Source organism: Sus scrofa, chromosome 6, assembly GCF_000003025.6.
Source record: "Sus scrofa isolate TJ Tabasco breed Duroc chromosome 6, Sscrofa11.1, whole genome shotgun sequence".
NCBI classification, from domain to species: domain Eukaryota; kingdom Metazoa; phylum Chordata; class Mammalia; order Artiodactyla; family Suidae; genus Sus; species Sus scrofa.
The window spans coordinates 107,696,586-107,721,364 of NC_010448.4; the positions used below are offsets into that span (position 1 = coordinate 107,696,586).

The 24,779-nt window shown below is 38.2% G+C and overlaps 1 long non-coding RNA gene across 4 annotated transcripts in view; it reads right to left on the reverse strand.

The window, feature by feature from the left end:
• Nucleotides 1-24,779, reverse strand: part of LOC106510680 — a 337,456-nt gene that overhangs the window by 94,585 nt on the left and 218,092 nt on the right. For 3 of the 4 annotated variants that reach the window (XR_002345450.1, XR_002345448.1, XR_002345449.1), the window contains exon 3: nucleotides 19,441-19,656. This is a non-coding gene — a long non-coding RNA (uncharacterized LOC106510680). Of the gene's footprint in view, nucleotides 1-10,076; nucleotides 12,247-19,440; nucleotides 19,657-24,779 lie in introns of those variants that run through there. The other variant, XR_002345451.1, reaches the window with a different exon arrangement.

Here is a 24,779-nt window from a genome sequence, read left to right on the forward strand (position 1 = left end):
AAGTGATAGCACTTGATGCTGGTATCTCACTGTCTGATTAACTTCACTTAGCATGATCATTTCTAGGTCCATTCATGTTGCTGCAGTGCCATTAGTTCTTTCCTTTTAATGGCTGAGTAATATTCCATTGTGTATATGTACCACATCTTGATCCACTCCTCTGTCGATGGACATTTAGGTTGTTTCCATGTTTTGGCTATTATGTATAGTGCTGCAATGAACATTGGAGTACATGTATCTTTTCGAGTCATGGTTTTCTCTGGATAGATGCCCAGGAGTGGGATTGCTGGATCAAATGGTAGTTCTATTTTTAGTTTTCTGGGGAATCTCCGTACTGTTTTCCACAGTGATAGCACCAATTTACATTGCCACCAACAGTGTAATAGGGTTCCTTTTCTCCATACCCTCTCCAGCATTTATTGTTCATAGACATTTTGATGACGGCCATTTTGGCTGGTGTAAGATGGCACCTCATAGCGGTTTTGATTTGTATTACTGGGAAGTATTTTTTAAATACTAATTCCTAGCCACCACCCCTGATATTCTGATTGAGTAGGACTGGGGTGGGGCACCAAACATTTTAAATACCTGGGAATCTTGTTAAAGTGCAGATTTGGATTGAATAGGTCTGAGGTAGGGCATTTCTAGAAAGATGCCAGGTGACACTTCCCTGATGGTCTGGGAATCACATGTGAAGTAGCAATCCATTCCAGAAAGGGCCATTAATGCTCTCCTCATCCCCAGATTCAAACATCCTTTTTCAACCCTCATCCATCTTCATCTCTCTGCAGCTGTTATCCATTCTTCCTGCGTTAAAGCACTGGTTCTCAGCTTTGGCCACAAATCACCGTCACCTGAAGAGCTTTTAAAACTACTGATTCTTGGGCCCCACCCCCAGAGATTCTGATGTAACTAATATGGGGTGCAGCCTGGGAACTGGAATGTCTACATCTCCCTGGGTGATCCTAATGGGAGCAAAGTTTAAGAAGCACTGCTTTAAAACTTTGTTTGCCATACTCCTGAGGTACAGAGCTTTTCTATATTTTCTCCTACTTCTCAATCACTTATCAGTATCTGTCACTTGCTACTTTTTCCATCACTCTGTGGTTTTATCCATCACTACTACTAACATGTATCTATATCTGAAAACTTGACAAGTTCCTCTTGAAAACGTGCCTCTCTTGACTTCTGCATTTGGTTTAAATGTCCATCCATTCTCATAGTCACCCAGGCTCAAATCTAGACACACAGAAAAGTCTAGACACTTAGAGCTTGATTTGTCTTTCTGCTGCTTCTGCCCTGTCTAGCCAGGACCAGGCTGGTCCCACTTTTCCCCTCTGCTGCATTGCTTTTCAATTTCATTTCTTTTCACAGCTGCTTCCAGGTTTCATAGTTTTCCATGGCTGCTACAATAGCCTCCAAGAGTCTCTGCTTTTCACCTCTCTCTCCTGACCCAGTTTACATGCTTTGACCATGGAGCCAATTCCTCATCCCACCTCCATGGCATCTGTTAACACCGCACTGAAGTAGCATTCTCAGGGTCTCGCCATGGAAATATTGCAATGAATTATTTTACAAAATAATATTTCCCTACACACCTTATCTGGGGCATTTCTTCATAGCATTTATCATCTTCTAACTTTATATAGTTTGTTTATTATGTTTACTATTAAGTATCTGTCTCCCACCATTAAAGTATAAGATACATGAGAACAGAGATTTTATTTTATTTATTTATTTATTTATTTATTTATTGCCATTTCTTCGGCTGCTCTTACAGCATATGGAGGTTCCCAGGCTAGGGGTCGAATTGGAGCTCCGGCCTACGCCAGAGCCACAGCAACACGGGATCTGAGCCGCATCTGTGACCTATACCACAGCTCACAGCAATGCTGGATCCTTAACCCACTGAGCAAGGCCAGGGATCGAACCCGCAACCTCATGGTTCCTAGTCAGATTCGTTAACCACTGCGCCACAATGAGAACTCCTGAGGACAGAGATTTTTGTGCCTTTTGTTTTTTTATTTGTCTCAAGAACCTAGAAGAGTACCTGGCACTCAACCACTATTGGTTGAATGAATTACTATATTTCAACCATAGTCAGCAACGTAGATAACAGTTAATTATTTGTAAACTAGGTAAGTCCTGCTACCAAAGTTAGGAGCTTTCTAGCAGAATTCCCTCCAGCCCTTCTCTTTCCTGGGACAACTCTGGCTTCAGGAGGGCCCAGAGAAGGTGAGCAGAAGAGGTCAGGGAGGAAGGGAGATGGACAGGAGTCACAGAACAGCCACCACACAAGACTGACCCTGTATTGATTATTGATTTGGTTTGTTCTCACTGAATGTGTCTATAAGATATGGAAATCCCTCGTCTGGTCACTGGTCAGCCCTGATACAGGGCTGCAGAATTACAAAAGACAAGGGCTAACCTTGTTACTGGCTGAGGAGGGCTCAACAGGCAAAAGTGACTTCTTCAGGGCCTTCTAGCACCAAGGACACGCCGCCCGCAATCTTTCTTCTCTGAGATTAACCTGGCCTGGAGCCACAGTAAACACTCAATCTCCCTTACAGGGAGGAAAGATTAAATATCTGATTAAAATTTTTGGCTGCTAATTTATTGAACTTGGATGGATGAACCGTTTGGAAGTCACATGACTTTCCCTGTGTGTCTGCTGTTGTTGTTCCACAGAGAGAGGTCAGGGCTCCGCGTGGGTGTGTGGGGGCTGGTAGGCCAAGGGGCCATCTTTGAAAACTTAGGGGCCAGTTCTTTCCCAGTTAGTTGGGGAATGTCCACATCGACTGTGGCAGTTTCTGTTTCAACCTCTCACTCTGTTCTTGGCGCTTGGTGGCTTTGGTTTGTCTCAGCCCTCCCCCGCCTATTGTTCTGAGCCGCCCAGCGAAATGATGTCATGGGCAGCTTAGAAGTATACAGGAAGTCTTCAAAGCCGAATGACTTCAATATACTTCATTCCGTGGACTCTGGCTGCTGGCTCTGGGTGGAAACCACACCCCATAGACCTGGGAGAGGCAGCCGTAGGATGACATCCTCTCTCCTCTCCTCCTGCCATTCCATTCTCTCTCTCACCCACGTGGCCAGGGCACCCACCCCTCACCTCCAACGGAAGGTCTTGGACAGAAGCCACCAACAGCGGCGGGAAGGGAAGCCAGAGGAATAGGAGGTCAAAGGGAGTTTCCTCAGAAAAACAGGGGCACGGGATTCTCAGGAGAACCAAAGGTCACCTTTACCAGCCTTTGGGTGATAGAGTCAATCAATTTAGCTGAGCTGGCAGTCATGGAAATGTCCCCAGAGAGGGCAAAGTGACAGAAACCACAAGGGACTTGCCTCGACTTGCCAGCTGCAGCCAGAGGGCTGCATGGAGACTGCTGCCCAGTGATTTGGAGTAAACAGGATGCAGTTTGTAACAGAATAATAACAAAAATATGCTCAGGGCTGTATAGTTTCCTCCGTGTGCCTTTATGTATATTCCTGTATGAGTCCATCACCAAAACCTTGTGAAGCAGCAGCCCTACTTTACCAATGGGGATCAAAAACAAAGAACAGAGAGAACTTTTTTACTTCTCAAGGTCACCAGCTCAAGGGTAGAACTAGAACTCAAGTCCAAATCCCATATGCTTCCCAGCCCTCCATTCTGTGCTCAAACTGGGGTCCTAGCCTCCTTTCCTCATTACTATTCTGCATAGAAATTGCCCCAAATTAGTCTTTGGCCAGCTATGGAGTTTGTAGTACCATTCCATCCTATGGAACTACTAGAACTTTCCTTTGCCCCCTGTAAATGACACAGTTTGTGCCTAACCCTGGTGCCTTTGCCTGTCTGTGTCTGCTCAACCCTCTGAGACTTTGGAGATAACTGCTTTCACATGTCCACAGACTGGCCCTTGCAAACTATGTCGTGTGAGCCAGTGAAAAGGTCTCTTGCTCTGGCTTTCTAGACTTCCAGTACAATCTCAGCATATGGTGAAGTAGAAAGAACTCCGACTTTGGGGTTAGAGTAAGCTCAGCTCCAGCAGCAGCTTTTACACTTACTCACTGTGAGACCTGGGAAGATCTCTCTGAGCCTACTTTCTTACATAGATATGGGAAATATTCATACTTGAGAGTTATTGTGAGGATTAAATGGAACACCTAATATACGGCACCTGGTACAATTGCTACATCTTAAATCTTACTTCAAATATTACTTTTTTAACTTACGCTTGGATGTAACATTCATTGAGGGGAGCTTTCTGTAATTGAATAACAAGCTTATTAATTAGAAAAATATTACTTGGCTGTTCACTAAGTCCAAAAAAAAGAAACAAAAGCAACATGACTTTGGTTACATGATGAAATAACAAAAGATATACTAATGATTAATCTGCAGAGTAAAATTAAAATTCTACCATTCGATAATAATACGTAGTAAAAAGAAAAAAAAGAAAAAGAGTCAGGGAAGAAAATGTATACTATTCATGTACTTGTATTTGTCAAGAAACAGTCCAACTTTTTTGTTGTATTCTCTAATGGTCGCATTATAATGAGGACACTGTCTTGATTCCAGATATCAAGTACCCCGGCTTACTTGGAGACATAAGTGAGTGTAGGCTGCTCTTCCTTAGGGTCCAACCTGAAAGCAGCAGAAGTCCCAAGCTCATGCAGGAGGAGAGCAGCACTGCTGTTAGACACGAATGGTATCCGGAAATCTGTTTACTTGTCACTGTTGCTCCCTTCTAGAACTTCCAAGACAGCTTTCATTATGACTAGCTTTGATTGGAAACCCCCAGAAATTAAAAGCAATGTTCTTACTTAAATCTGTCAAAATTTGAATTCTAACAGAACTGGGGAGAAAGTGTGGGCAGGATTGCCCTTCTGTGCCTCCATATGATTTGATTCTATGACCTTCAAAGTCTGAAAAAGAAAATTGGGTTGATTCATAAACAACCAGGGACTAAAATACTTCTGGTTTCCTTTTATTGTACTTCTGGAAACCAACCAACTATGTTCAGAACTCTGGGTTATTGGTAGGGTTTTTGTTGTGGTTGTTTTTTGTTAAAGCTGAATGGAGAACCTTAGTGAGTTTCCTGGGTTGTTCATCTGAGCATTTTTGTCTAATTTTTGTCACCCAATCATAAAGGAATAGAAAAGGTTCATCCCAAAAGAAGGAAGCCAATCAATGGCCAAGGCTGCCAGGTAAAACAATTACAAAGGGCTGAATTCTCATGCATCACTCCTGGACCCATTTCCAGAACAGAACCTGAAAGGTGAGAGGCAGAAGGGAGGCTCTATTGCAGGATTTAGTATTTAATCTCAAGCGGCTGAAGTATGCCTGTGCTTAATTCAACTAAAAGGATGTTGAGGTATTAAACAAGGCCTATGTAACCCTTAAATAAATAGAGAAGGGAGCCAAGAGTTGGTGTAGTCATTATACCTTACACTTCTATAGCATTTGTAGTGTCCAAAGCATTTTCATAAACATTATGTATTTTGATTGATTCCTCATCGCAATCCAAATAGGATTAGCCCTCTTCTCACAGCTTTTCAGCTGAAAAGCTGCTGAAAAGGTAGTCTGAAAACAGTTAGGAAGTACTTTGGACCACCCTCCAACAAAAGAGAAGTTTTCCCACTAGTGCTAAAGGTTTAGAAAAATGCTCTCTACAATCATCCTTCTAAAACACTTGCATAGAAGTATTGAAAAGTCATTGTTCTACATTTTTTTTAACTCTAATACTCTATATAAGTCAAAATTGGGAGGACATGCCACAAGATCTTTTTTTTTTTTTTTTTTTTTGGCTTTTTGCCATTTCTGGGGCCACTCCTGCGGCATACGGAGGTTCCCAGGCTAGGGGTCTAATCGGAGCTGTAGCTGCCAGCCACAGCCACAGCCACAGCAACACAGGATCTGAGCCACGTCTTCGACCTACACCACAGCTCATGGCAACGCCGGATCCTTAACCCACTGAGCAAGGCCAGGGATCAGACCTGCAACCTCATGGTTCCTTGTCGGATTGGATTCATTAACCACTGAGCCACGACGGGAACTCCTGCCACAAGATCTATTTAAAAATACTTTCTTCTCCTTTCTTGTGTTCTGTTAAACTTGGGAACCCAACATAAAGCTAACAGGTAAGATAATGGGAATAACATAGTCCCCCATGTTTATAATTTATTTCATCTACCGTGAAACTGAAAACTAAGTTTCATTTTCTGGAATAATTAGTGCTTGCCACCTAGAGGCCTGCCAACTATTTCTTTGATTTAGGAAAAAAATAAAAAGGTGTTTTATTCTGTAATGTGTATGCAGTTGAAATATATATATATTTTTTAATTTTTTTTGAAACTGATGTGGTATAAATCTTAAGCAATGATAACACAGGGCAACAAAGGTCCCCAAGGATAGTGTTATTTTATAGATAGAGGTTTAAATTGATAGGCACAAAAATACAAACAAAAAAGAGTGTTTTCTACCAACTCGCAGAAGTTTGTGGTTTTCTTTTTCATCGACAAGCAGTGGTGAAGTGGAATCACCCTCTTGGGAGGAAAAGGATTAGGAATCTAGCCTTCTGTGTTTTCAACTTTAGGTAATACATATCTCTTCTGGATAGTGCTCATCAAATGAGGAATCAAAATACATTATATATTTGAAAGCAAGGAATTGGATCAATTTGCTTATAATCCTTTTATTTCTTAAGATCTATGGCCCTTTCATCAAAGCATTTCAATTTTTTGTCTTAGGACAATCATGCACAATAATTCAACCCCAAACCACAAAAACAGTCTAAAATTTTTTAAACATTCAGACATCCACATGGATTTTGCACTGATGTTTGGGAGAGAAGTAAAGTAAATCACAGTCTTTCTGTCTGGCTCTCATAATCTGTTGCTTGTCCTAAAAAAGTAACCCAAGTGCCCGCTGTGGGTGAGGCACAGACAATGAAATATTGCTGCCTTGTGACTTATATAAAAAGACTTGTCATTGATCTTAGAGAAATTTTCATTTCTAAGTGTATGTTTTTAAAACTTCTTTGTTTTATGTTTCCTAAGTCACTATAAACTGAACCCAGACAAACACTTTTATTTGTACTTTCTTCACACGCTGGATTGGAGTGCTGTGATTAGTTTCCTAGCTAGCCTCTGAGCTTGCTGAGATAACAGCTCTTCCCTCCTTATCCTTCCATCCTCCATGATACTCAACTCAGTGCCTCGCCTGCAGCAGAGACATAAAAAAGGCTGAACTGAATTGACCTGACTTCATTATTCAGCTGACTCTTTAGCTTTTGCTAAATATTTCTTAGTTCTAGTTGGGAGCCAAAGCATTGAGAAGATTTTACTAACAACTAAAAATAATACTAAAAGTAACTTCTAGCCCAGAAGAGATTATGTCTATTTCAAATTAAGAACAGATGAGAAATATTAAAATGTCCATTAGAGTACTGTAAAATGCTCCAATTCTTTGTCTGTTCCCATCATGAATCAGGGTCCCATAAGAAAGGCTCCCATGGCAAAGCATCAGAGTTCTTTTGCAAATTCAAAATATCCAGGTAAAGTGTTCATTCATATTTGTACTTGTAAATATTTTTGTCCAAAATAACTTTAATAGCATAGGCTCATTCTTAATAAAGTTTTGACGTGGGAATTTTTGACACCTCTGAAATAAAAGGTGTAGGAAAATATGGAAGGTGTAATTATCCCTGAAAATAAGTGATTCCCACAGAAGATACACAGTATGTTCAATATCTCCAGGTTGCCTGTAAGGAAGGTTTAACTCAGTATTTTGATTGTAGGGTTCTAGTGGCTGGTGCTTCATCTAATACCTTTTCAATAAAGGATGCCAATCCATCTGCTGTAACATCTCCCTAAACTTTGATAAGAGTTTCCTAGTACCATTTTGATGCCTCAGAGGAAAGCCAATTTGCTTTTTACAGAATCACTCACCGTGGAATGCTGTGAGAAAGCCACAAGCTGCACATATAAAACACCAGAGCTCCCTCTACAGCAGTTACCAGCAAATGTGCCCTCCAGCTGGTTGCCCTAGGCTGGGACCCAGATGGAAGCCCAGAAAATAAAAACAAAAGCAAAACAAAGGGAAGCTCTCTTGGCTTCTTTTCATGGGTACAAAATAGGGTGGGGATGAGAAGGTAGCCAAGCAGAGAAGAATGATGAAAGAGAAGTTATTGTGTAAGAGATTGTAATGTGTATGAGCAGATTATTGCTTGTATCTGTATGAAGTTTTCCTGTCAAAACAATGACAAATTTAGTTCATTTCAAGTTATTCGTATCCTTGGGTTTTTGCTTTGTCTTGTTTTGTTTCATTTTGTTTTAAGGTGGGAAAGGAATAGCAACAGGGATATCACAAAGAGAAGGGAGAAATTATACAATACAGAGGCAGGCTGGGCTTCCCTGCACCACTGCAGAGGCACGTCCCACTGCATTCCTCTGGGCGTGATCGACTGGCCAGATGAAGAGCTTCAAGGTCATCAAAGGAAGGAGAAATGAGGAGTTGCCTGAATTTGTGTTGATTGGTGTATTGCACAGAGCAAGGATGAAACGCAAAACTCAAAGGGAAAAGGCAAAGCAGATGAGGAATTATATTCCTGAAGAAACCGTGCAGCTTGAGAACTGTGAAATGTCATTGGCAGGTAGCCCATTCCCTTTAAGAAAATGTGAAGTATGTGCACTGCAGACAAAGGGGACCCACTGTAAACATGGCTCAATAACTCTTTCAAATGAGAGAGAGGGTTAGTATTTACCTTTCAGAGACGTTGGGTCACCCTGATTTACACTGAAAGAAGGAAATGTCTCTAACACCTTAAATCTTGAGTGCATGCCACATACCACAAAACCAAAATATGGCTGATAATGGGCACAGCAGTCACTGAAAGGTAACCAACTGAGCATACGCATTCATGTGGGTAGTATGTTCTGATGACTCTAATTTATGCCCCTTTCCCAGACATCAGAGTGTATCCCTCTGTTTAAAATGTAAATATACTAATAGAATTAGACTCTTTCTCAACTTCCAAATCCAAAATGAAAAGTGGGTGAGAATTTTCTGTCCACCCCCCACACCTGCTCCCCATCTACACAGAGACAACCTGAAGAGCTAACAGTGTTTTAAAGACTTCAATCAGATTCTCCTAGAAAAATAACCATTGGGCATGGCCAGAGATGGGATTCTGGAATATGTCTGACAGTGCAGTCTATAGGACTCTTTATTGGGAGAGAGCAAGTTAGGAGGGAGAAAAAAAATTAACAGAGGATTTAAAAGTCAATAGATAAGATGACTGGTCAATAAAATCTGGTACAGCCATACAGCTGAACGCTATTCAGCAAACTAAACAGGAATAAAATACTAATACAAGCTACGATATCCCAAGTGAGAGAAGCCACGCCAAAAAACCCTATAATGTATGATTCCATTTATATGAAAGGTTCTGCAAAGGTAAACCAATAGAGACAGAAGGTAAAACAGTATTTGCCTGGGGCCGAGGCTTGGAATGGGGATTAACTGAAAATGGGAGTATGGGACCTTACTGGAGCGATGGGAATGTTCTGTGACTAGATGATGGGGATGATTACACAACTTGGTAAATTTATGAAAAATCATGAATTGCATGCCTTAATTGGGTGAATTTAATGGCATGTAAATTGTAGCTTGATCAAGTAGTTTGGTTATTTAATTAAATTAGTGACTGCTTCAATTTGATAGAAGCAGTCACTAATTTGATATTCTAAGAGTTTAAGAAAAGACGGAGTTCCCATAGTGGTGCAGTGGAAACGAATCCGACAAGGAACCATGAGGTTGCGGGTTTGATCCCTGGCCTCGCTCAGTGGATTAAGGATCCGGTGTTGCCATGAGCTGTGGTGTAGGTCGCAGACGCAGCTCAGGTCTGGTGTTACTGTGGCTGTGGCAGAGGCCAGCAGCAAGAGCTTTGATTAGACCGCTAGCCTGGGAACCTCCATATGCTGCAGGTGCAGGCCTCAAAAGACAAAAGACAAAAAAAAAAAAAAAAAAAAAAAAAAAAAAGAAAGAAAGAAAGAAAGAAAAGAAAGTTTTTTTTTAATGAAAATATATGAAAGAGCTTAAATGGGATAAGAGAAAAGAAGAAGTATCCAAAAGAGTTAGACAGTGTGCAGATAGACTTATTTTCTCTAGAAAACCAACTTCCAAATAAAGGTCTATGCAAGAGAAAGCAGCTTTAGAGAGAACCCAAGTCCTCAAGGGAAGGAAGAGAAGTCTAGGTAAAAACGAAATACCAAAACCAAAAATTTATCCCTTAATATATCACAATAACATCCTCCATTTATGCACATATTTTTCCCATGTACTACCACCACTCTTTACACACACACACACACACACACACACATGTTAGAAACTACACACACAGGAGTAGGAGACACTGGTGAGTGGAGGGACACATCTTCAATTGGTCAATATATAAAATGCAGTCCTCTGTGCATGGCACTTTACTGCAATGACAGCTCAGCTGGCACATGACTCTTCTGTGTCATAAAGGATACGTGTAGAACCAAAACCACCAACTAGAATGTTTCCACTAGCCATACCGGTTGGTCTGATCTCTTGGACGAAGCTTCCTTCAGACCTTAAGATTCAGGAGTTACTCCAAGGGGTGGAGTCCATGTATCTACCCCCTCAGCAGCAGGCTTAGGACAAAGGCTCAGTAAACATCTGTCAGATTTACATTTGAAAAGGAAAGGAGGGAAGAGAGGGAGGAAGGCAGAAAAGAAGAAAGGAGAGAAGACAACAACCTTTGAAAACAGAAAAACAACAATTAAAGGGGTAGAAAAATAGCATTAATTCTATTTTACAGTTAGTTTGTGTGAGGAGCTGGGGAAGCTAAGGGATGATAACTGTTGTCACGTTTTTAAAAGAATTGTTATGAAGAAATAACTATTCTAATCCTCCAAAGAGCAGAAATTACAAGAAAAAGAAACTTGAATTAGCCACAAAGCAAGCTTATCAAGAAAGGTAACTCTGATTCCTAAAAGAGCTCACATGCCATTCATCCCTATGGATGTCTAAGAAGGCAATTATTATTTTTCTCAGCTGGAGTAAATATAGACCTGTCCAAGACAAGAAGTTGAATCAGGAACAACTTCTGCTCCCTTCCTGATCTCTGATTTTATTCAATTTTCTATTGCTTATCTTCTAAATGTTCTTGTAATAACCTGCCCTCTTGCTAACACCTTCTTGTAAATGAGATGCCTATCTAGGTTTATCCCAGCTAAATAAACTGAATTCAATAAAACCCATCCTGGGTTATCCTCCAGGAGAGTTATTACTCCACTAACATGCTACTGTTGCTACCGTTACCTAATGCTTTAACTTCTCCTTTAGGCTTGAGTTATGCTACGTTGTTGTATATCTAAGATAAGAGGCTGTCTGGAGTCTGTTCAATGTTATCGCATAACATACAGTGACTTTTTTATTGAAGGCACTCCATGAGTACCTCTGCACTGATGCAGGTTTTATTGAAACTAATTCAGATTGTGTGTGTGTACACATTCATGTAATATACATATATATTTATATATATTTTTTAAATAAATGCTGAACTGAAAACAATCATGATGTTACTCTTCACAGTTAGATAATAATCTGCTTAATCTGTCAGATCGGTATACCCTGTGTTTAGTCTAGTTTAAAGCTTAAAGTGGGGACCCTGGTCTCTTAAATACACACCAGCACAGTAGGAGTTTGCTGTCTGTCCATGCTGACCAACCCAATCTCTGCCCAATATCTGTCACTTCAGATCTCTGAAGATGCAACAATTCCCAACCATAAGTCCCCAGACCTCTAGGCTTTCACAAAATTAAAAATGGGGTGTTCAGCTAGAGTGTCCATGTTTCAAAAACCTTAATGGAAATTTTACATCTCCCACAAAGGCTGCAATAGCTAAATGGTCCCCCTTCTTTGGTTTTGAGTTTTACCAAGTCCTTTGAATAATCCTGATTGTCTCATATTTATCAGGAACTCTGGTTAGCATCATACATGATTTTGATAAATCAATTATTGGGGATTAATTATTCCTTAAAACTGTAGTTTGAAAGAAGAAAAATATTGGAAAACATGAAACTCAAAAAAGAAAAATTACATAAGCTCCTTAATGACAAAAAGGTTGGTATCCCTATCATGAAAATAGCATCCAGTAACATGAGAGCACTGACCTGAGAATCATCATTTATGGAATGAAGTTATATCCAGACTTCTTATGAAATAAAGTCCAACTGAAAAAAAAAAAGAAAAATACATACCATACTCCGTCCACTTCCTGCCCTATTATTCAGGGCTCTAATGCAACGTGGATTTAGAAAATTTTACAATTTCTTTATTACACAGATGCAGATTTATGAGGCAGCCAGAGAAATATTCTACATCTTTTTCTCATGCCCATAGTCTTACATGCATTCAGAGAACACAACTTCTAGGGAAAAAATTGTGCAATATGTAAGGTGGAAAATCAGTGTTGGCATTTTTGTGCTTCCAACCAAGGGCAAAGATGGGAAAAACTTCTCTAGCTTTTTTCTGAGGGTAGGTGTTTGTGTACTCCATCACTTCTGAGTATTGAAGAAACATAAGAGTAAGAAAAGATACCACTTTAATAAAGCAAACTTGGCACAGGAGAATGCCTGCTAGAAACTGGAAATTGGACCAGTAGCCACTGAAAAGTTGCCCTCTAAGCTGTAAATCAAATAAGAGAATGTGACCATTACATGATACAAAAAGGTTGAAAACAAGAAAATCTATAGAGTGGAAAATTATTCAGCCATAAAAAGGAATGAAATACTGATCCACACTACAAAATGGATGATTGTTGGAAACATTAGGCTAAGTTAAAGAAACCAGATGCAAAATATCACATATTATATTATTCTATTTATATAAAATATTCAGAAAAGGTAAATCTATATACAGAAGTAGAATCATGGCTTCCTGGGACTAGGAATTGATGGGAATGGGAAGTGACTGCAAATGGGTACAAGAGATATTTCTGGAATGATGCAAATGTTCTGTCTTTGGAGTTGTGGTAAGGGTGGCAGAACTCTTAAAATCATTAAGTTGTACACCTAAAATGAATGAATATTAAAGTATATGTTACACTTCAATAAAGTTGTTAAAATATTTTTAAATTTCTTGAATCATATGACATGTTCACCGCTATATCCTCAGCACTTGACACAGTTCCTATCATATAGTAGGTGACTTACAGAAAGCCTACGCATACATGTTGAAAAGATTCATTATATTCCCAGAAAAGATTAAAATTATGAAGCCCGAATCTAGATACTCCATTTTTTTTTAAATAATATATTGGAGTTCCCATTGTATCTCAGCAGGTTATGAACCTGACTAGTATCCATGAGGATGCAGGTTTGATCCCTGGCCTCGATCAGTGGGTTAAGGATCTGGTGTTGCCATGAGCTGTGGTATAGGTTGCAGATGCAGCTCAGATCCCTCATTGCTGTGGCTGTGGTGTAGGCTGGCAGCTGTAGCTCCAATTCAACCCCTAATCTGGGAACTTCCTTGTGCTGCACATACAGCCCTAAAAAGCAAAACAAAACAAAGCAAAAGAAAAAGAAAGAAAGGTACCACAATAATCGCAAAATATTGTTATTATCACTTTAAAAGTTATCACTGGAGAGTGGTCCAAAAATGCAAATAATAATATCGTGCAGAAGAACTGCTACTTAAATTCAAAGAAAAAAATTATAAAGAATTTATAAAGGGTACCCTAATTTTTTTGATGTGACAGTAAATTTCAGAAGATAATAGGGAAACATATTTAAAATTTGGAAGGGAAAAGAGGGATCTCAAACATTTTCTCCCCCAGCTAACTCATCCTTCATAAAACATTTTCAAATGTGAAGAGCTTAAAAAATACATATCAACTATATATGCCTCTTGAAAATGTTATTTAATATTATATCAAATAGTACAGGCTAAATTAAGCTACAGTTATTAACAACCCCAAAACCTCAGTGACTTACAACAGAACAAGTTATTCTTTGATCACACTTAGTACCTATAGGTGGGGAGGAGAGAGTTGCAATTGTCTGCTGATGGCTGTTACTCTGAGATCCAGGCTGATGGAGAAACTTCCCCAGAGGGAAAGAGAGCTCTGGATAGTTCCCACTGGCAAGTCCATTCACACTTCACTGGCTAGAACTAGTCACAGGGCCTCACACCACTAAAAGGGTTAAGAAATGCAACTCCTTATTACCACAGAAAAGAAAATCATGGACTTGGAGAATAGACTTGTGGTTGCCAAGGCGGAAGGGGAGGGAGTGGGAGGAACTGGGAGCTTGGGGCAAACAGATGCAGAATGTTGCCTTCGGGATGGATTAGCAATGGGATCCTGCTGTGTAGCACTGGGAACTCTGTCTAGTGGAACACATAATGTGAGAAAAAAGAATGTATACATGTATGTGTAACTGGGTCACCATGCTGTGCAGTAGAAAATATACATATATATAAAGAAACAAAACAAAACAAAACAAACAAAAGAAATGCAACTCTAGTTCTAGCTTCCCCTCAAGGCAGGGTAGAGAGGGTGGAGTGAGGATTGCTCCAGTGGCTGCTGAAACCACCTGGGCTCCTGCAATTCCAGTGAATGCTCCAGCCCAGCTTACTCCACATCGCAGTTTGGCACTGGATCCAGAGCCACCTCTGGGAAGAAATCTCCACCATGGGACACAGAGGCTGCTTGGTCCTAGGGCAGTCTCTGGGTAAGGCAGCAGCCATTGTTGGCACCTACTCAAGCAGCACATCAGAAGCAGTCCAGAATTTTGACAGTGGCTGGTTCAACACCATTCACACCCCAGTACACACCAAGAGTTCATGCAGACCCCACCGACCCTGTGGTATGGCGGCACAGTGAGGGTGGAGGTTGTGGGGAGTGATCAGCTGTGAAGAACAAAGGGGACTTAGGCCCAAGGCTGTATCTGAACAGAACAAGGGAAACAATCTCTGGTACCTGCACAGGCAGCACGTCAGAGAGAGCGCCAACCTCTCTGTGGCCAATATGAGCCTCCCTTGCTTCAGCACTACCCTTACTTTGGGGCAAGGGTCCTAGTGAGGGGAGAGGGAAAAGCACACACTTAAAGGGAACAGAGCCAGCTCTAAGTTGACCTCAAGGTTTCTCCTCTAGTAACTTGAGATCAGATCCCACTTCCAACAGAGTAGTGAGCCACTGAATAGAGGGGAAGCTTCGCCTCACACCCAGCTTCAGCTCTCATTCCTCCATCTCCAGCCCCACTTCCTACCAAGACGAGAGCTGTCAGCACACCTTGAGGAAAGATGTGATTTACATCTACATCAAACCCGGCTCTCCTATCCAGGACATTGGGCACATGCAATCTGTACAGGGATGATTCCACATAAGGACACTCCTTCACGAGTGCAACAGGTAACTATTGCACCTAAATTCATAGAGGCAGAGAAAGTTAGGCAAAATGAAAAGGCAGAGGAACAGATCTGAAGTGAAAGAGCAAAAGAAAATCCCTTAAAAATAAATAATTAAACAGAAATAATCAATTTGCCAGACAAAGAATTCAAAACATTGGTAATAAAAAAATGTTAACTGAATTAGGAGAAAGAATAGATGAACCACAGAGGGAATTTTAACAAAGAACTAAAAAACATTTTTCAAAAGACCCAATTAGAAATGAAGAATTCAGTAACTGAAATTTAAAAAGCACATTAGAAGGAATGAATAACAGACTAAGTGATACAAAAGAACACATAAGATAGCTGGAGGATACAATAGTGGAAATCACCCAGTCAGAACAGTCAAACAAAAAACAAACTCAATATAAAAAAAAAAAATGTAATGTATGTATGTAAGGATAACCTGACTCCCTTGCTGTACAGTGGGAAAATTAAAAAAAAAATTAAAAAAAATAAACACATAAATATTTCTGTAAAAAAAAATATATATATATATAAAAAATGTAATGTATGCATGTAAGGATAACTTGATCCCCTTGCTGTACAGTGGGAAAATAAAACAAAAATAAATAAATAAATAAATAAATAAATAAATTTCTGTTGTTTTCAAAAAAAAGCAAAGAACCAACCCAATGAAGAAATGGACAGAATACTTGAATAGACATTTTTCCAAAGAAGACATATAGATGGCCAAAAGGCACATGAAAGATGCTCAATATTGCTAATCATAAGGGAAATGCACATCAAAACCATAATGAGATATCATCCCACACCAATCAGAATGGCTATCATCAAAAAGTCCACAAATAACAAATATGGAGAGGATATGGAGAAAATGGAATCCTTGTACACTGTTGGTGGGAATGTAAACTGGTGCAGCCATTAGGGAATACAATATGGAGGTTCCTTTAAAAACTAAACACAGAGCTACAATATGATCCAGCAATTCCACTCCTGGGTATATAGCTAGAGAAAATGAAAACACAAATTTGAAAATCTATGTGCACTTCAATATTCACAGCAGCACTATTTACAATAGCCAAGGTATGGAAGCCAACCAAGTGTCCAGCAACAGATGAATGGATAAGGAAGATGTGATATATATATATATGTGTGTGTGTGTGTGTGTGTATTATGAATATATGTGACATAATATGAATATTTTCAGCAATAAAAAAGAGTGAAATTCTGCCATTTGCAGCAACATGGATGGACCTAGAGAATATTATATTTAGTGAAATAAGTCAGACAGAAAAAGACAGATACTGTATGATATCACTTGTAGAACCTAAAAAATAAAACAAGGAGTTCTCATCATGGTGCAGTGGAAACAAATGCGACTAGGAACCATGAGGTTGTGGGTTTGATCCCTGGCCTAGCTCAGGGGTTAAGGATCCAACATTGCCATGAGCTGTGGTATAAGTCGCAGACATGGCTCGGATCTGGCATTGCTGGGGCTGTGGCATGGGCCAGTGGCTACAGCTTCAGTTTGACCCTTAGCCTGGAAGCCTCAATATGCCACAGGTGTGGCCCTAAAAAGACAAAAAATAACATAAAATACAAAACAAATGATATATAGCAAAATAGAAGCAGATTCACAGATATAGAAAATGAACTAGTGGTTATCAGTAGAAAAAGGGAAAGCGGAGGGGCCAGATAGATATATGGGATAAGGAGATACATACTACCAGTATAAAATAGATAAGCAACAAGGATACATTATACAGCATAGGGAATTATAGCCATTATTTTGTAATAATTTTCAATGGAGTGTTATTTATTTATTTATTTATTGTCTTTCTTCTATTTCTTGGGCCGCTCCCACAGCATATGGAGATTCCCAGGCTAGGGGTCGAATCGGAGCCGTAGCCACCAGCCTACGCCAGAGCCACAGCAACGCGGGATCTGAGCCGCGTCTGCAACCTACACCACAGCTCACGGCAACGCCGGATCCTTAACCCACTGAGCAAGGGCAGGGACCGAACCCACAACCTCATGGTTCCTAGTCAGATTCATTAACCACTGCGCCATGACGGGAACTCCTAGAGTGTAATTTATAAAAATACTGAATCACCTGAAATTAATACCATATTGAACTTCAACTATACCTCAATTTAAAAAAAAAAAGACATATGGATACATATGATAGACTGTCCTTCTCTTCACGAGTTTTATGAATCATTTTTGATGACTGAAACACAAATTATAATACTATATGACATTTAAGATATTTAAAAGTGGGCAAAGTAAAGAAATAAGATTTTCACACTTCATCAGAAGTTGTAAAATATTGATACTAGAATGTGATGAGTCACGTATGTATATTGTAATACCCAGAGTTAAGAAAATTAAACCAAAAATATACTCAAAAACAAATTAAAAAAATTAAAATGATATCCTAAAAATATGTGCAAGTAACACATAGAAAGACCAAAAGAGAGAACAGAGGATCAAGAAACAAGGAAACGAACAATAGAAAACAGGTAACAAATGACAGACTTAAGTCTTAACATATCAATAAGTACCTTAAATGTAAATGGTCTAAATACACCAGTTAAAAGGTAAAGAGTGAATATAACTAAACATGCAGTTACCACAGGACCCAGCAACTGCACTCTTGGCATTTAGCCTAGAAAAGTAAAAATTGAGTTCATACAAAAATCTGTACACAAATGTTCAAAACTTTTTTTATAGTAGCCCAAAACTAAAAAGAACCCAGATGACCTTCAGTGGGTAAATGACCTGACAAACTGTGGTACATCCATACCATGGAATACTACTCAGCAAATAAAGAAACTATTGACACACACAACAACTTGGGTCAATCTCAAGGGAGTTATACTGAGAGAAAAAGCTAATCCCAAGAGATTACACAGTGTATAATTTCACTCATATAACACATAAATTGAAACAATTATAGAAATGGCAATAAATAACCCCACAACTTTCATGAGATAACCAGAAATTTAAATACTGAGTGATAGAAAAAAATTAAGAAATTAATTTCTTTCTTTTTTTTTTTTTTTTTTGTCTTTTTGCTATTTCTTGGGCTGCTCCCATGGCATATGGAGGTTCCCAGGCTAGGGGTTCAATCAGAGCTGTAGCCACCGGCCTACACCAGGGCCACAGCAACGCGGGATCCGAGCCGTGTCCGCGACCTACACCACAGCTCACGGGAACGCAGGATCCATAACCCACTGAGCAAGGGCAGGGATCGAACCCGCAACCTCATGGTTCCTAGTCGGAATCGTCCCTGCGCCACTAAGGGAACTCCCAGAAATTAATTTTTTAGTTGTTATAATGTTTCCAAGTTTACTTTAAATGTTCTGATATTTAGGGAAACATTGAAATATTTATGAATGAAACATGATATGTGGGATTTGTTTCAAAACAATACGAGGAGTAGATGGGAGTGTGAAAAGTGTGGGATTGACCATGGATTCATGGTTGTTGGGGCAAGAAAATGGTATGTGGATGTTCCTTATATTGTTCTGTCTACTTTTGTATGTGTTCAAAGTCTCCATTATTATTATTATTAAGTAGCAAAAGCAGTTGGAAAAAAGTTTTTAAAACTGAATGTAGATATTACATTATTTTAAATAAATTTACAATGTATAAATTTAATAAGTTTTATTAAAACCTATGATAATATTAACAAAGGGACAAAGAATAAAGAGGTAGGAAGGAGAAAGTTAAATTGCATTAAAGGAATTGTTTAAGTAGAGATAATTCAAAAGATACCTCTTAATTTTGACTCTGTCAGAACATAATATTACAAATAATAAATCAAAAGATTGGTAAACCTTACTACTCTAAAAGTAAAATCATAAGAAAGCACCATAATAAGTTTTCATAGGAAATCTGAATCAAAGTTTTAAGAAACAGATAACTGTTCACAGTGCCTCAAAATCTAGTGACTTGAAAACAAAATTTATTATCTCACAATTTCTGTTAGAAATCCAGGGATGGCTTACCTTGATGGTCTGGCTCAGGCTTTCTCACCAAGCTATAATCATGGTGTTGACAAAGGCTATAGTCACCTTGAGATTCAACAGAAGGTGGCTCTACTGCCAAGCTCATTTGCATGGCTTTTGATGGATGTCAGACAATCTACTTCCAAGCTCACTGTGGTGGCTTCTCCATAGGGCTGCCTCATGACATAGCACCTGGCTTCCTCCAAAATAAGCAACCTGAGAAAAAGAGCATACAAGATGGAAGACAGTATTTTCAGAACCATATCTTGGAAGTGACATCCCATGGTTAGTCAATAGAAATTCCATGTCCTATTCAATAAAAATGAGTCAATATTTTAAATCTACATTCAAGTGGAGACTGCACAGGAGCAAGAATACAAGAAATTAGGACCATCTTAAAGGGTGCATATCATAGAATACAACCCTTTAAATTCTGTTTATGAAATCAGTGACCAAAACTTGAAAAGAGCAACAAAATAAAATTACTGATTAATCTCATTTATGAAAATCAGTGCAAAAAATAAAATATTATAGGCAGAATCCATAGAATATTAAAAGAATAATATACCAACTGAGGAGTATTCCAAAAATTTAAGTAAGGTTTCATATTAGAAAGTATATCAATAAAAACTACCATGTTCATTCAATGAAGAAAAATAATTTCACTATTTTGCATACACTGAAAAGGATTTTCATATAATTCAACACCCATTATTGACAGAAACAAAACTGATGAAAAAATTGAAAAATAAGATTTAGTAATTAAGGTAGGCTAAATTGCTATAAAAAATGTATCCAAGTGATAATGGCTGTATTATAATAAAAGCTTACTTATAATTTATGTAAGTAATAGACTAGGATGGATGCTATTACTTCTGCTTCACCACATCATGACTAATTCAGAGTAAAAGATAAGAGCTTTATTTATAGCATAGGAAACTATATCTAGTCACTTGTAATGGAGGATAATGTGAGAAAAAGACTATGTATATATACATATGAGGAGTCACTTTGCTGTATAGCAGAAATTGACAGAACACTGTAAATTAACTATAATAGAATAAATAAAAATAAAAAAATTTAAAAAGAGCTGTTATTAGTTATCATTAGAACTAGTACACAAATTTGGTAAAGTTTCAGTTTAGAAAATCAATATACAAAAATCTTTTATGCTTTTAAACACTAATAACAAATTATTAGAGAAAAAATAAATTTCAAAAACAATACTTTTACAATTTCATCAAAAAGAATAAACTACCTAGGAATAAAGTTAACTAAAGATGTGAAAGACCTGTATACTGAAAACAATAAGACATTAACGGAAGAAGTTAAAGAAGACACACATTAATGGAAATATATTCCATGCTCATGGATTAGGAGAATTAGTATTGATAAAATGTCCATACTACCCAAAGCAGTCTAAAGATTCAATGTACTCCCCATCAAAATTCCAGTGGCATCTTTCACAGAAATGGAACAAACAATCCTAAAATATGTGTGGAATCACAAAAGACACCGAATAGCCAAAGCAATTTTGAGAAAGAAGAAAAAAGCTGGAAGTATCATGCTCCCTGGTTTCAAACAGTATTACAAAACTATGGTAATCAAAACAGTATGATATTGGCATAAAACAGACACATAAATCAATGGGACAGAATAGAGAACCCAGAAATAAACCCATGCATATATGGTCAATTAACTTATGACAAAGGAGCCAATAATATATAATTGGGAAAGGACACTCTTCAATAAATAGTGTTGGGAAAACTGGACAGCCACATGCAAAATAATGAAACTGGACCACTATCTTATATCACACACAAAAATTAACTCAAAATGGATTAAAGACCTGAAACCATAAAATTCCTAGAAGAAAACAGGTGGAAAGCTCCTCATCGTTGGTCTTGGCAATGATTTTTTTCGGTCTGACACCAAAGGCAAAGGCAATAAAAACAAAAATAAACAAAGGGAGAAAATAAACAAGTTTTGTACACCAAAGGAAATCATCAACAAAATGAAAAGTCAACCTACAGAAGGGGAGAAAATACTCAAATCATATATCTGATAAGGGATTAGTATTATATAAAGAACTCATACAACTCAATAGCCAAAAAAAAAAAAAAAGGCTAAAAATTGGGCTGAAGATCTGAATAGACATTTCTCCAAAGACATACAGCCAACAGGTACATGACAAGATACTCAACATCACTAAACATCAGGGAAATGTGAATTGAAACCACAATGTGATATTACCTCACAACCATTAGAATGGCTATCATCAAAAAGACAAGAAATAACAAATTTTAGAAAGGATGTAAAGAAAAGGAAAACCTTGTGTACTGTTGGTGGGAAATTCAACTGGTACAGCCATTGCGGAGGTTCCTTAAAAAATTAAAAATAGGAGTTCCCATCATGGCTCAGTGGAAATGAATCTGACTAGTATCCAGGAGGACACAGGTTCAATTCCTGGCCTCGCTCAGCAGGTTAAGGATCTGGCATTGCCGTGAGCTGTGATGCAGGTCACAGAGGCAGCTCAGATCTGGCATTGCTGTGGCTGTGGCGTAGGCCAGCAGCTACAGCTCCAATTTAACCCCTAGCCTGGAAACATTGATATGCCACAGGTGTGGCCCTAAAAAGACCAAAAAAAAAAAAAAATTAAAAATAGAATTTTCATGTGATCCAGCAATTTTACTTCCAGATATTTATCCAATGAAAATGAAAAGGCTAACTTGAAAAGACATATGCATGTTCATTGCAAAATTATTTACAATGGCCAAAATATGGAAACAATCTAAGTGTACATTGACAGATGAATGGTTAAAGAAAATGTGGTAAGATACACACACACACACACACACACACGCACACACACTAGAATATTATTCAATCATAAAAATTAAGGACATCTTGCCATTTGTGACAACATGGATGGACCTTGAGGGCATTATGCTAAGTTAAATAAGTCAGACTGAGAAAGACAAATACTGTATGATGTCATTTATACATAGAACCTAAACAAACAAACAAAACAAAGCACATAGATACAGAGAACATATCGGTAGTTATCAGAGCCAGGCATGGGGGGGTGGGGCAAAACGGGTGAAGAGGGTCAAAAAGTACAAACATCCAGTTATAAGATGAATAACTCATAGGGCTATAATGTACAGCATGGTGACTATAGTTAATAATACTGTATTGTATATTTGAAAGTTACTAAGAGAGCAACTCTTAAAAGTTCTCAGAAGAAAAAAAAATTGTAATTAATGTACAATGACAGATGTTAACTAGACCTAAATTTTTTGTTTACATTATGGGGCAGGAGTAAACTAGCTCTACATGATATTAAAATATTAAAATGGCACGTGAATTCATTTCCTATTGCATCTGTAAAGAATTATCACAAACCGAAACAATTCAGATTTATTTGTTATATCTCTGGAGGTCAGAAGTCTGAAATGGATCTCCTGAGACTAAAATCAAGGTATGGGTAGGGCTGTGTTCCTTTCTAGAGGTTCTAGAAAGAATTTGTTTCCTTGCCTTTTCCACATTCTAAAGATTATTGCTTTCCTTGGCTCCTGGTCCCCCCTTTTATCTTGAAAGCCAACAATATTGCATTTCCCTGGCCATTTTTCTGTATTCACATCTACTTCTCTGAACACAGATGGGAAATTTTCTCTAATTTTAGTGGCCCTTGTGATTAGCGTTTTCCCACTCAGGTCATTTAAGAAAATCTCCCCATCTCAAAGTTTTTACCATGATCATGTTTGCAAAATCCCTTTTATAACATAAAGTAATATATTCATAGGTAGGGATTAGGAGGTGAACATCTTGTGGGGGCATTATTTTGCCTATCATAGCTTAATTCTGGTTCATATATAACTAGAGAAATAAAATGTAATAGAAAATATCAGGGGTTCCTGGCATGGCTCCGGAGAAACGAATCTGACTGGTATCCAGGAAGACACAGGTTCAATTCCTGGCCTTGCTCAGTGGGTTAAGGATCTGGTGTTGCAGGTCACAGATGAGGCTTGGATCCTGCATTGCTGTGGCTGTGGTGTAGGCCAATTTCACTACAGCTCCAATTTAACCCCTAGCCTGGGAACCTCCATATGCCAAGGGTGTGGCCGTAAAAAAAGACCAAAAAAAAAAAGGAAATACCACTGAAATATTCTAGAAAGTCTAGTAGCAGACTACAATAGACATAAGGGGTTAATTAGTTATTATAACTTCCATTTTGAATCTGTGAAGAAACAACTGCTTGTTCAATACTTATTATTGAGATAACAAAATTACAATTGGAAATTAAATTGAATATCAACCTCACCTACTGTAATAAAACTAATTCCAGTTGGAGTAAAGATTTTAAAGTTCTAAAAAAAGAAATCATAAAAAATCAATATAAACTATAGGAGAAATTGTTATATACTCTAAGTGAGAAAAACCATAACAGAACATGTTGATAAATTCAACTAACTAAAATTTTAAAAATCTGCATGGTAATACAATACCATAAACAAAATCAAAATGCAAACCATGAACTATATTTTTTATTGAAACTTGTCTCTTTGCATAAGGTTAATTTCCTTAATATGTAAGGATCTCCAACAAATCAATTAAAAATAAAAAAGAACTACTGGGAGATCCCGTGGGGCATCAGAAATGAATCCGACTAGTATCCATGAGGTGGGTTCAATTCCTGGCCTTGCTCAGTGGGTTAAGAATCTGGCATTGCTGTGAGCTATGGTGTAGGTCACAGATGTGGCTCAGATCTGGCTTTGCTGTGGCTGTGGTGTAGGCCAGCAGCTGTAGCTCCAATTTGACCCCTAGCCTTGGAATTTCCATATGCTGTGGGTAAAGCCTAAAAAAGCAAAAAAAAAAAAAAAAAAAAAAAAAAAAGCACTACTCATGACAAAAGCTGTGCATTAATAGCTCAAAGAAAATAAATTCAAATGTCTCAGACACATGAAAATATGTTTGACCTCATTCACAGGCAGAGAAATGAAAAACTACCCAAAGGTACCATGTTTTACCTAGCAGTAACAACAATAAACAAATCTGATGACACACTTCATGAACCAAGGTATGAGTTTACAAGTAGATGTTAATTGATACAACTTCCATGAAGAATAATTTGTTTTGCTGCACCAACTAAAACTAAAATTGCATGTACACTTTGATAAAGCAATTTTGTTTCCGTAAATTATACTGCAAAATACACATGGGCAAAATAGAATAAAGACAGTATGTTTGGTACCGCAAAAAGCTGGACATAAAATGTCCACTGATAGATCTCTAGCTAATTATGTTAATCCACATATTCAAATACTCTAAAATAGTTT